Source organism: Rana temporaria, chromosome 1 (assembly GCF_905171775.1).
Source record: "Rana temporaria chromosome 1, aRanTem1.1, whole genome shotgun sequence".
NCBI classification, from domain to species: domain Eukaryota; kingdom Metazoa; phylum Chordata; class Amphibia; order Anura; family Ranidae; genus Rana; species Rana temporaria.
Window position 1 is genome coordinate 351,523,084 of NC_053489.1, and position 12,360 is coordinate 351,535,443.

The window sequence follows — 12,360 nt, forward strand, 5'->3', positions numbered from 1 at the left end:
AATTGGTGTCCTTTTTTCCCCACAAATAGCTTTCTTTTGGTGGTATTTGATCACCTCTGCGGTTTTTGTTTTTTGCGCTATAAACAAAAATAGAGCGAAAATGTTAAAGAAAATTTTTTTATTGCTATAATAAGATATAAAAAACTTTTTTTCCTCAGTTTAGGCCGATACGTATTCTACCTATTTATGGTATTAGAAAAAAATGGCAATAAGCGTTTATCGATTGGTTTGTGCAAAATGTATAGCGTTTACAAAATAGGGGATAGTTTTATGGCATTTTTATATATATATATATATATATATATATATATATATATATATATATATATATATATATATATATATATATATATATATATATATATATATATATATATATATATATTAAATAAAATTTACTACTAATGGCGGCTTTTTTTTTTTATTTTTTTTTTTTTTTTGCTCGTGACTGCGACATTATGGCGGACACTTTTGACACATTTTTGAGACCATTGTCATTTTTCACAGCGAAAAGTGCTATAAAAATGCACTGATTACTGTGAAAATTACAATGGCAGTGAAGTGGCTAACCACTAGGTGGCGCTAAGGGGTTGTGTGCCCTAAGTGATTCTTACTGTAGGGGGGTGTGACTGTAGGCGTGACATCACTGATCGTCATTCCCTATATCAGGGAACAGACGATCGGTGTCACTGCCACAGTGAAGAACGGGGAAGGTGTGTTTACACACAAACTTTCCTCGTTCTTCAGCTCCTGTGACCGATCGCGGGACACCGGCAGCGATCGGGTCCCGCGGTCAGAGCTTCGGGCCGCGCGTGTCCCACAGCTGGGCTCTTAAAGGCAACGTACAGGCACGTGCCCAGCCGTGCCATTCTTTGCAGGAAAATAAATATTTACTTTCATAATTTCCCAAAGAATTATGGCAAAAAAGTACATCTTCAAAAAACTCAGCATACACTCTAGTCTAAATTTTATGACAAAAGCTCACAGGCACATGTTGGTGCCTCAAATGTTCGATCTGTTCCTGGGTGTATTTGACCCACTGATTGCAAAAATGGCACCAATTTTCTGTATCCATTCTAATTTTTGAGATGCAGCATTAATGTCATATACTATTCACTCTGGTTACCCATCAAAAATCAGCATATAAATATAGCAAAATGTCATAATGGCCTGGATTTAAAGTGGTTAAAGTGCTTTTAGTACTTTGTTTAGTATATTTAAATACTGCAGTATGCATAGTCTTGGCACAGGTTTACTTTATCATTGAAAAGCTTGGCTCATTTCCATGTAAAATGCATGCATGTTTTCTTCTTGATTGCTGTTCTTTTATAAATCTGCTTATTGAGTAATTTTGTATGCTCTTTGGCAACTCCATAAATAATATATAATACAAAATATTCCGTGGACATTGACAAGATGGTTTGAATCAATTAGGGCTAATTTTCTAAGGAATCTTTTAGGTCACTTGTGTTTTGCACAACCTGTTTGAAGGTAAGGTGACCTAATGGCACTCGCTGCACTTTTTATTTTTTATTTTTTTCCCCTCACACTGAAGCTTTTCAAGCCCACAGTGGGGATATAATGGAATGCCCAACAGAATTTGAAACCGATTTGGGAACCATTGTCTTAGAGTGCTGCGATTTGCTCAGAACCTGCACTTTATTTGCAGTTTTGTGCTGCACCATTGAGGTCTTGTGGTAAATATGGCGCTTGAAAAACAAAGTATTTAAATGTATGTTTGCTTTAAACACTAGATGTACACCCGCGCCTATAAAAAAAAATGTTTTGGCCTAGAACTTTTTTTCAGTGATTGGGACCACTTTTATCTCCATTAAGCTAAATGTGTTGCTTTCAATGGAGTTCAAATTGCACAGTGTTTTCCTCTTGTTTAGGCTTTTATTCTTCTGTTCTCATTTGAGGCTGTAGAAAATATTTTGTATTTTGCCTGCAACTCTGCTAAATTCTTTCATGAAATGTTTGCAGATGTTTTCAGGCATTATAAAGATTTATCTACCCTTTTTTTTTTTTCTTTGTTTTTGTTCTTTCTTTCATGCGCTGTATCTGCCTGAGATGTGCAGATCTCCACAATACAGCAGTGCGAGGACATAGACTAGTATCTGATGTTTAATGGAGCATATGTTACTTTGGGGATAGACTAAGAGTCTAGGCTCCACCAATGGTAAAAATCAATAGGAATGTATAGTAAATGGAGACTGTCACAATCCCATATGCATACATAAACTTTATGCAAGGGGAAAAATAAACTAGTATCCAATGCATGTGTTCCTCATGCCCTATGCAAAAACATTTGAGTTAACGTGGCCTTTAAAATTTACATGCTATGTCTCCAGTGCTATTTTCTGTTGTCTTAAATTAAGCAGGTCGCTCATTTCTGTGGAAGTATACAAAGTTTTCAGACATTTCAATTTTATTAAATCTTTACCGGTTTAAGAGTTTTTTTTTTTTCTTTTTTTTATCCCGTCCAAAGTACCTGGTAATTTTTGTCTTTTTAGACTTAAAAATGAAGTAAGCATTGTCACTATTGCATAAAGTGTTTTTTTTTTTTAACCAGGATGGTGGTCATTTTTACATCAGTTTTTTGCTTTATTCGGAGATATGTGGCCCGTATCGCACAGCACTTTGCAGGTGTGATAATGATTGGTGCCAGAATTTTTCATTGGACAATATTTCAGAACATAATGAACACTAAGCCTTGCATCATTCAGTCTTACTTTGCCTTTTAATGGCAAAAAATCCCTTGGAGGCTTGGTGTGGTCATTTTGTGTTTGTTGGGTTTGTTTTCTGCATTGAAGTATTCACATTTTTTCTTTTCCTTTCAATTTTGCAGGCTCGCCAGGACTTCAGAAATCAGTGTCTGCTTGTAACTTTTTTTTTTTTTTTTTTCCCCCTTGTGTACAAAATAGTGGTATGTTTTTTTGTTTGTTTTATTCCTTTTTCTTTTTTGATTCTGCAGAAAAGGGGTATCCCATTTTATGTTTTTTATCTTAAGAAAATTGTTTTTAAAATGTACAATGGTTTGCTTGGAAATAAAAATGTCAGTAGCCTTTTCATTTGCTGTTTATAATACATATTTCACAGTGATTTCCACTATTTTATTTGAAAGGGGTCCTCTGCTTCACACTTCTGCCTAATACTAGGCTGCGCTTACTTTGTGGGCCCTTTTTAAATGTAATGCTACATGAAAAGCATAATGTTATCAACAGTACTAGCTAGGGTAGTGGGTTTCCTTTCACAGGAAAAATTGTGTTCTAATAGTGCCAGAGAGTGGAAGGGGCTCTGGTCTGGGCTATACGGAGGTAACCTTTTTTTCAACGTCGAAATGTTTCTTAAGAAATGTAAGTAAATGAATATTAAGTTATGAATTGACGTTGAGAATATATTTGCTGGCTATACAAAAATGTGTTTAAGAATTCCACACCTGTCCAGCACCCAAATCTGACACTGGTGCTCTTCTAGACAACACAGCTTGTATTTATGATTGTCCGATGCAGACCTTTGTCGCATTACTAAAGAATATTAGGCGTTTTGCCACCTTTTGTGGTCACATGCAGTTTACCTTATTTCTCCACTACAGGTAAACTGTGTGGGGGGGGGGGGGGGGAGAATAAGTGAAATTAAGGCGGCTCACACTACTGTAATGGAGTCTAACTGAACAGACTGCCAAGGGGGACTGTCTTTACTATTTTTCAATACTATGTCCTATTAGGTTCCCCTCAGATATATTTGAAAAGCAGATATAACTCGTATAGAGGGAAAACTATTCAAAGCATACTTGTTAAAGGGCCAGTCAAGACCAGAAAATGCTATTCTAGTTTATAGCCAGTTTTATTTTTTAATTTTGGATGAGGTGGTTAAGGATTAGAACCCCTGTCAGGTTTGTCCCTAGCATCAACAGAGACAAAAGTTAATGCTTTTCTTAATCGTACATCACAGAACTCATGACTACATAGGGCTGCCACGTTCAAGCAAATGGACAGTGTGTAAAAAAAAAAAAGCAGGAACCCACCCAGAAATAACCCCTCCCATCTCTGCTAAACCTGAGTTATTGGCTAGTTTCCCTGGGAGATCGATGTGTCTACAGATGTTCCTCCTGAAGATTTTCTTTCAGAGGTGTAGTTTGATTTAGTGGCCTATTCCTAACACCCCTATTGGAGTAGAAGAGGGCGTCATCGGGATTGGTCGCTACAGCCAACAGTCGCTGTACCCGGACTGCACATGCGTGAATGCAGGAAGACCTGTAATGTTGGCAGTTGAAACCAGGATTCTGTGGACAACGATCTTTAGGGTTACAATGTATCCATTTATCTCGCTGGCACGTTGCTTTTATAGGTCCAGGGCAGTGATCACACTGGAGTCCTCATTTTACGCTTGGGCATCAGTTTGCTGACTCTAGTACTCAAACACATGCATTCACAGGGTCTTGGTTCACCACTATGCAGAACTAGTTCAGCGATTCGGCAGCACACTACTACAGTCCTGCACCTCTGCAACAGCCTCACCATTAAATACCGGGCATGGCAAGCATTCGTTGGGGCACTTGTTCTATCTTAGTGTAACTGCCCACAAAGGTGTTCTAGCTTAGGCAAACACTCCTCTCAGCTGGGTAGCTGCTACATTTACTGGGTTTTACAGGTCTGTTAACCTTCTGCAAGCCATCACTTCACACAGGCAGAGAGATGTGGGGAAGGACGATAGGGTGGGATCCCAAATTCCTCAATCAAGTAGGAAGGACCCCTTGCGCAGTTTGTCCTGCAATGGCTCCCAAAGTGTAGTGGTTTGTTTTTTTTTTGTTTTTTTTTGTCCACATGTGTTGAAGTAAGGGGAGGAATGTTCTGCAGCCATTTGTGCAAGCTGCACTCTGGTGTTTTTGTTTTGGAAAGCCTGGGGCACAAGCATCTTTTGTGGGAGGCTGAGGTATCGGAGGAAAAGAGGAGGAAGAGGAAGCTGTTGAGGATTGGTAATCCTTTGTAGATGAGCCCATCCAGGAGGAGTCTCAGGGCCCAGAGCTGTTGCAGACTCACAAGACCATGGTGGGCTTCCTGGCAGATGTGCAAAAACGTTGTTAATGCTGGAATTCTCGTCCCTTTAAAGTTACTGATTTTTAGGTCCTGGTGGCCTCAAAAGTATCCCAGGTCCTTGTAATTGCACCCTTACTTGTAGGAAGAGATGTATGGATGCTGTCTCTTATGCCCAGTTAGACTCCAGAGAGGCCTCTGCCAGTTGTGTGGAAGGGCTTGCAAGTGACCTTGTAGTGGGGTTCCCCCTTTTTCTTTTGGCTTTTGGACATGTTGGCGTTGTCTGTTGCCCACCCCTCATGTTAAGTGCTTTGGGACATGCCCAAGTAGTCAAGAATGTCTTCTGTATCCTGTGATGTGAGTTTAAGAAATTTCAAATTTTTGGTTTTCTTGTAAAAATCCTTTACTTTGGGTACATAAAATGACACACCGATCCCTCCCCTCTTGTATGTTTGCTTGCTACAAAACTGAGGCTTGGCTGAGCTGAGAGGGGTTATGTCTGGGTGGGGTTCCCGCCCTTATTGGTTTATGTCCATTCACCGAAAGTGGCAGCATAGTAGTAAATGAATATGAAGTCCTGTAATGTACTCGGAGAAAAGTGTTAATTTTTTTTTTGGTTCGCTTGGGGGGGGATTTTTTTTTTTTTTTAGGTTGGGGAAATGTCAGCTCTCTTTGTTCCATGATACAGATTATCTTTCTCCCTGTCTGGTGAAACAGTTGCCACAGTTTTTTGCTTCAGTTTCTACTATTGGTGACCTTGTTCCGATGAGAATTTCTTCAAGTCATTATCTGGGAAAACAAAATGCAACCGGTGAAGTTGGAACAGGAAACTAGGTCACAAAGTTTAAGTCCTTTTTATACTTATTGCTTTAAAGCTTTAGAATGGGTGTGATGGCTAGCATTTCATAGAATGTGAGGGCAACTGTCAGTCCCCGCCTGGTGTACCCGCATGCTTCTTGTATGACCAAGAGGATGCTACCCATGTTGTTTTTTGTTTAATCTGTAACCTAGTCATAAATCAATAAAGCATGTTGGTAGTAACATGAGTAGTGTTTTTTATTTGTTCAGAACGGTATATTTAGTCTTGTTCTATGATATTCCTCTGATTCTTGGAATAAAACAAGTTATAGGGCAACTCTATTTTCATGGGGGGGGAGAAAATGACCAAATAGCAAGTTGCCACACAAGTCATATTGTAATTGAATGTGATGAAAAATTATCTTTAGTTTCATCAGCAGTGCTGTTTTTTTCTGTAAAATGCAATGCAGTATGGCAACCTGCAGGCGTTCTGTACACAGATGGTGTACAGAATGCCACCTGCCCACCACGCGCACCCACACAACTGTAATTTCCTGCTTGAGTAATTGAGTTTCCCAGAAGTCTGCACCAAGATACAAGTTTACTTGATCATCCCCATGCAACACAAATCTCAATTTTGGTGAAAAGCTCTCAAATGGAAATCTAAAGGGATGCAGACCATGCCCCTTTCCTCATTGGAGCCCTGCAAGTGCAGCAACTGATGATCACTCCCATACCGATTCATTTTACACATGGACACAGACAAATTACTATTTCTTCAGAATGACAAAAGTCATGCAACAGTTTGTCAAAATCCCTGCAATGTAGAATGATCTTGGAATACTTTGCTTACCGCTACTGTTGAGCAGACCTACTTTCAGAGTTCTTTGTGAACCCCAATATCCTTTAGTGAATCTGCATCCAGTAGAAAGTGGATGATCCAAGAGGTGACTGACAAGTTAATGTAAGCAATGCAGGGTCTGCTATTGCAGCCATCCTTCTATGCATTATATTAGTCTGGACGCTATTCTGATCTACTAGCTTTAATACTTTCAATCATTGACCCAGAACAAGTATGCAGTTCAGGAAAGGCTAAGTAAAGTGAGAATTCCTTATCTGCATATTTTGTTTCTAGTCAGTGACTTGAAATATTTCAGCCAGCTAGCAATTTTAGAAGGGGTGCTCAGCAATAGCGGCCTCTTATTTTTATTTTTTTCATGAGGTTTGACAGACGTGCCAGGTTAAGAAAATATGGGTATTGCAATGCAAGACCGCAGCACGTACGTGGTGGAAAACCCACTCGATGTTTTTTTTTTTATTGCTGCTTCTGGATCACCCACATATATATTGCGACAGGGCAGGCTGCGCAAAATCACATACCTGTACGTGATTTTGTGCATGCGATCTAGGGAGCATGCTGCTCCTCCTGTGTCAATCAGCGGGTTTGGCTGAAAGGCAGAACGGTGGTCTGCCTATGTAAACAAGGCAGACTGCTGTTTTGGCGGTGAGTAAAATGGATCTTTTCCTCAAGTGCATTCACTCCCCCACAGTTAAAGCATTCCCTAGGACCACACTTAACCCCTTGATTTCCCCTGGTGTTAACCCCCTTCCCTGCCAGTGTCAGTTTTGACAAGTGTTAAATTTGTCTGGCACAATGTTGCTGTCCCCAAAAAAAAAAAAAAAAAATTGATTGTCATTATTGGTAAAAAATAAATAAAAAAAATCCCTAAATCTATCCCATAGTTTGGTTTGCACAAAATGTATAGCCTCTACAATCAGTATATATGTATTGGGATTTATTTTTTCCCCAAAAAATATGTGGCAGAATACATATTGGCCTACTTTAAAAATATTTTTTTGGGGGGGGGAATTTTTTTTTTATAGCAGAAAGTAAATATACGACGCAGTGCTGTATTGCAAAAAATGGCTTGGTCAGAAAGGGGGTAAAAAAACCTTTCGGAGCTAAAGTGGTTAAATAAGGCCCACATTAAAGATGCAGAAATTAAGGTATAAATTTCTGCAGATACCGTGCAATATGGATCCAGATGTTGCATATGAAAAGTTCAATGTAGAGGCTTGAAAAGCAAAATTACATTCTGGCAGTAGGAGGATACTATATATCAATGCTGTGTGGTGTAACAAAATTGGCTTTTATGTTGCTGCTATTTTGCATTGTCTCTCAAAATACATATGGTTAAAGGCCCCTTGCCTACGAATGTTCTGATCGGGTCTGCTTTTTTTTTTCTTCAGGTGGATACAATTGACTCCTCTATGGATCAGCGGGTGTAAACGGACATGTCCGTTTTACACCTGCCTACCTCCAATCCAGTCTGATGAAAACAGACATGGGGATCTAGTCCCCTTGTGTCTAGAGAATTGGATGGCAGTCCATTTACACTGCCACCCATAGAGCAGAACAGGCTGTGTCTGCTTGGTCCAAGTGCAGCAGACACAGCTGCCATCCGCCTGCTCAGCGGACCGATCGATTGCTGAGCAAGTGGGTCATAGGTGGTGTCTGCCCCTTGTGAAAGGACCCTAGTGTTCTTAGAAATGCCTTCCCAGAAAGTACCACTTAAAAAAAGCTCACGTGGTTTGGTGTTCTTGGTAAATGCTACTTCTACTATGCGAACAGAAACGCAAGCGGTTGGTAAAAAAAAATGAAAATTGTATCATGGATAGGCACCAGGAAATGAAAATTACTGTCAAGTGATACAATTTTCTGTTTTCCTGGTGCCTCCATGGCAGCATACCTGTGATAAATAACTAGCTGACACGGGTGGGATAATGCTTAACAATAAGTGTTTAATTAGAAGAGGACATGGCAGCCTGAACTGCCCTTCTTCCAAACTCAACCGTCGAGAGCTCCTGGGTCAATATGGTAGTGTCTAATGAACGTGTGATGCGACGACCAGGTGGCGGCCCTGCACACCGTCTCCAGCGAAACATTTGCCCAGGAAGCTGAGACTGCCCTCGTAGAATGAGCATGCACTTGGGATGGGGGCTCCATATTCTTCATCCTGTAGGTCTTCTGTATTAACTTTATAATCCAAGATGCCAGAGTTCTGATGGAAGCTTCTTTGTCCCTGTATTTACCGGTACGATGAAAAGTCTCAGAGTTCCTGAAGGGACCGGTGGCTTCGAAGTAGGCACTGAGCGCTCTAGATACGTCCAGCTCATGACAAGACTCTGAATCTGTGTCCTGTAAATACTGGTAGAGCCCAGGGTTCCGACAGGTGGCTTGGAGTAGCGACCTTCGGTGTATACCCCTGAAGGGGACGAAGTTCCACTCTATCAGGGAAGAAGGAGATGTGGTCGTCATCTATTCCTAAAGAGTGGAGTTCAGAGATCCTTCTGCCAGATGTAATGGCTAGCAGGAAAGCCGTCTTTAATGTTAGGTTCCATATTGTTACTTGTTCCACTAGAGCAGGGGTCTCAAACTGGCGGCCCTCCAGATGTTGCGAAAGTCCCATGATGCATTGCAAGGCTGACAGTTACTAGCATGTCTCCCACAGGCAGAGGCATGATGGGACTTGTAGTTTCGCAACAGCTGGAGGGCCGCCAGTTTGAGACCCCTGCACTAGAGCATGGGTCTTCAAACTACGGCCCTCCAGTTGTTCAGGAACTACAATTCCCATCATGCCTAGTCATGTCTGTGAATGTCAGAGTTTTACAATGCTTCATGGGATGTGTAGTTCCGCAACAGCTGGAGGGCCGTAGTTTGAGGATCCCTGCACTAGAGCAAAGGGATGGACAGATAGAACTTCGAGGACCAGGGACAGATCCCACTTAGGAAAGGATCGTTTGGGTGGGCGAATCTTCAATATTCCTCTGAGGAAAGTGACTACTAAAGGATCCTCTGCCCATCTCTTATTTGTTGCGGCAGAGAATGCTGCTACCTGCACCTTGAGGGAGCTTAGACCAAGACCCAGATCAAGTCCTGTCTGAAGGAATCCTAAAGCATGGCTTGTAGCGGGAAGGATTGGATCAAATCTGTTTCCGGAAGCAAATGACAGAAATCTGTCCCAGATTCTTGAATATATGGCATTAGTTGCCGGCTTCCTGGCCTTTTAGAAGGGTTGTTATAACTCCCGGGGAATACCCTAGGGACCTGAACCTTCGCCTCTCAACTTCTAGATTTGAAGATTCAACTTCTGAGGGTTTGGATGAACTAGACTGCCCTGTGACAGAAGTTGAGGGAAAGGAGTGATCTTGATTGAGGGGCCCACACTGAGACGCATGGCTAGCGGGAACCAGGGTCTCTTGGGCCAATACGGAAGTACTGCCACCACCTGGACTGACTACCTGAGGAGCCTCAGGAGGAACTTGAATATTAATGACCGGGGGGGGGGGGGGGGGGAGGCATATGCTGTGGTGAACCTCCAGGGGCATGACAGGGCATGTGAATGCGGTAGCCGAGAGAAGAATCTGTCCAGCTTGGCATTTTTCGGGGAGGCGAACAGGTCTACCTGAGGGGTATCCAAATGCTGGCAATCTGATGGAATACGCGGGGGTGGAGAACCCACTCATTGTCCAGGAAGTTTCTGGACAATGTGTCTGCTTCCATGTTCAACCTGCCCGGCCGATACGTCGCTCGGAGATCCAGGAGGTTCTCTTCTGCCCAGAGCATGATCAGCTCTACCTCCTTGAGGAGTGACCTGCTGCGAGTGCCTCCCTGTCTCTGCAGATAAGCAACAGCTGCCCTGTTGTCCAGGCGTAGAAGTATTCTCTGGAACTCTGGTTTGGGGTGCCAAGGCAGTCAGAAAGGCTGCCCTCATCTCCAAGATGACAAATAATAATAAAAGTGCAGCGCAAATAAAGTCATTGACTGAAGAATTAAGATGACACCCAGTGAAATGGGTTGTCTACTGACATACCAGATTGATTGTAGTATGGTGAAGTGCTGTTTTTTTTACCTTTCCCTGGAATAAATACAGTCTACACTTAGAACGTGTTTTTTTTTTTTTTTTCGCATTGGACCTACTATTCACTGCTGCAATGGACTCCACTGCACCATCTCCCTTATGGTGAGAACAAGCTGTCTTTGACCACTTGTGAAAACATATGGTCCATCTCATCTGGTAAGTAGGCATTTCTTATACTGGTGGAGGATATCCTCACCTTTGCCGAAGATTTTTGCTATTTCACTGGGTGTCATCTTAATTCTTCAGTCAAGGACTTTATTTGCGCTGCACTTTTATTATTATTTGTCATTTATATTTTTTGAGTTTTTTGTGATTGCCACTGTTGGTGTTCAGCTTGCAATCAATTTAGTTTTATTTGTAACATTTGTGCGCTGATTGCTGTTTTTTCTAGTATTCTCATCTCTAAGATGTTGGATACCACTCCTTGGGTGGAACATGACCATCTCCCCTGTATTCTGGTTTCCCCGCAATGGGCTCCCCAGCCCCGCCCTCTGGCATCAGATGTAATTGTGATCCAAGGAAGGGAGCCCAGGTGACGAGGCTTGGAGAGATTCACTGGAACTGTCCACCAGTGAAGACTTCTGCGCATTACTCCCATCAACAGAATCGTCTGAGATAGTCGCTGTTTCTTCCACTGCTCCAAGAAACCGATCTGGAAATGCCTCAAGTGCCAATGGGCCCAAGGGACCATGAGTATGCAGGAGGACTATGTGCCAATGAGGCTCAGGCATTGTGAGGCCGTCAGAAATGGGTTCCGGATGGCCTTGATCATTCTCTGGATGACAATCTCTGCCTTCGGTGTTGGTAGTGACACTGTTCCCCCCCCCCCGAGTGTCGAACATGGCACCAAGGTAGATCATTTGCTGCGTTGGTGCTAGTTGAATCTTGTTGGAGTTTATCAGACACCCTATCTCTCTTGGCATCTGTAGAAGAATTTCCCGGTGACATACCAACTGACTCGGATTGCTTGCTAGGAGTAAGATGTCGTCCAAGTAGTGATATATTCTTAAGCCCCTCTCCCGCAGGGGAGCCAGAGCGGATATTAATATCTTGGTAAACACTCTGGAAGAGGTGCACAACCCGAAAGGTAGGGCTTGAAACTGTAGGTGGATCTGTCCCACCGCGAATCTTGGATATTTCTGAAATGCAGGCAGAATTGGAACGTGTAGGTACGCATCCTGCAGATTGACTGAAATCATCCAATCTGATGGCTGGACTGCCTGAACTATCATCTGCAGGGATTCCATCTTGAAGCTTTTGGTGTTGATATACCGATTGAGCCTTTTTAGGTCTATCACAGGCCTCCATCCACCCGTCCTCTTTGGGACTAGGAATAGGGTGGAGTAGAAGCCTGTAAAGCGCTCTGCCACGGGAACCGGAACAGCCGCCCCCTGAAGTTGGAGTGACGTTAGGAAGTCTTTCAAAGCTTGAGCCTTCAGTAGAGAGGATGGAATCTCTGCTCCTTTGAAAGGGTTCCGAGGTGGGGGGTGAGAGAAATTCCAAAAGTGCCCCCATTGAATTGTTGACAGAACCCAGGGGTCCTGGGAGTGGGTGGCCCAGACTGGGACAAAGAACTTTAGCCTGGCTCCCACCGGGGGTGCATG

General features: G+C 42.4%; 1 protein-coding gene across 2 annotated transcripts in view; it reads left to right on the forward strand.

Moving 5' to 3' along the window:
* Positions 1-6,082, forward strand: part of SUGP2 (SURP and G-patch domain containing 2) — a 39,261-nt gene extending 33,179 nt beyond the window's left edge. For both annotated transcript variants that reach the window (XM_040320823.1, XM_040320813.1), the window contains exon 11: positions 2,849-6,082. The gene's annotated coding sequence lies outside the window, so the exon portion shown is untranslated. The remainder of the gene's footprint in view (positions 1-2,848) is intronic.
* Positions 6,083-12,360: the final 6,278 nt, after the last annotated feature.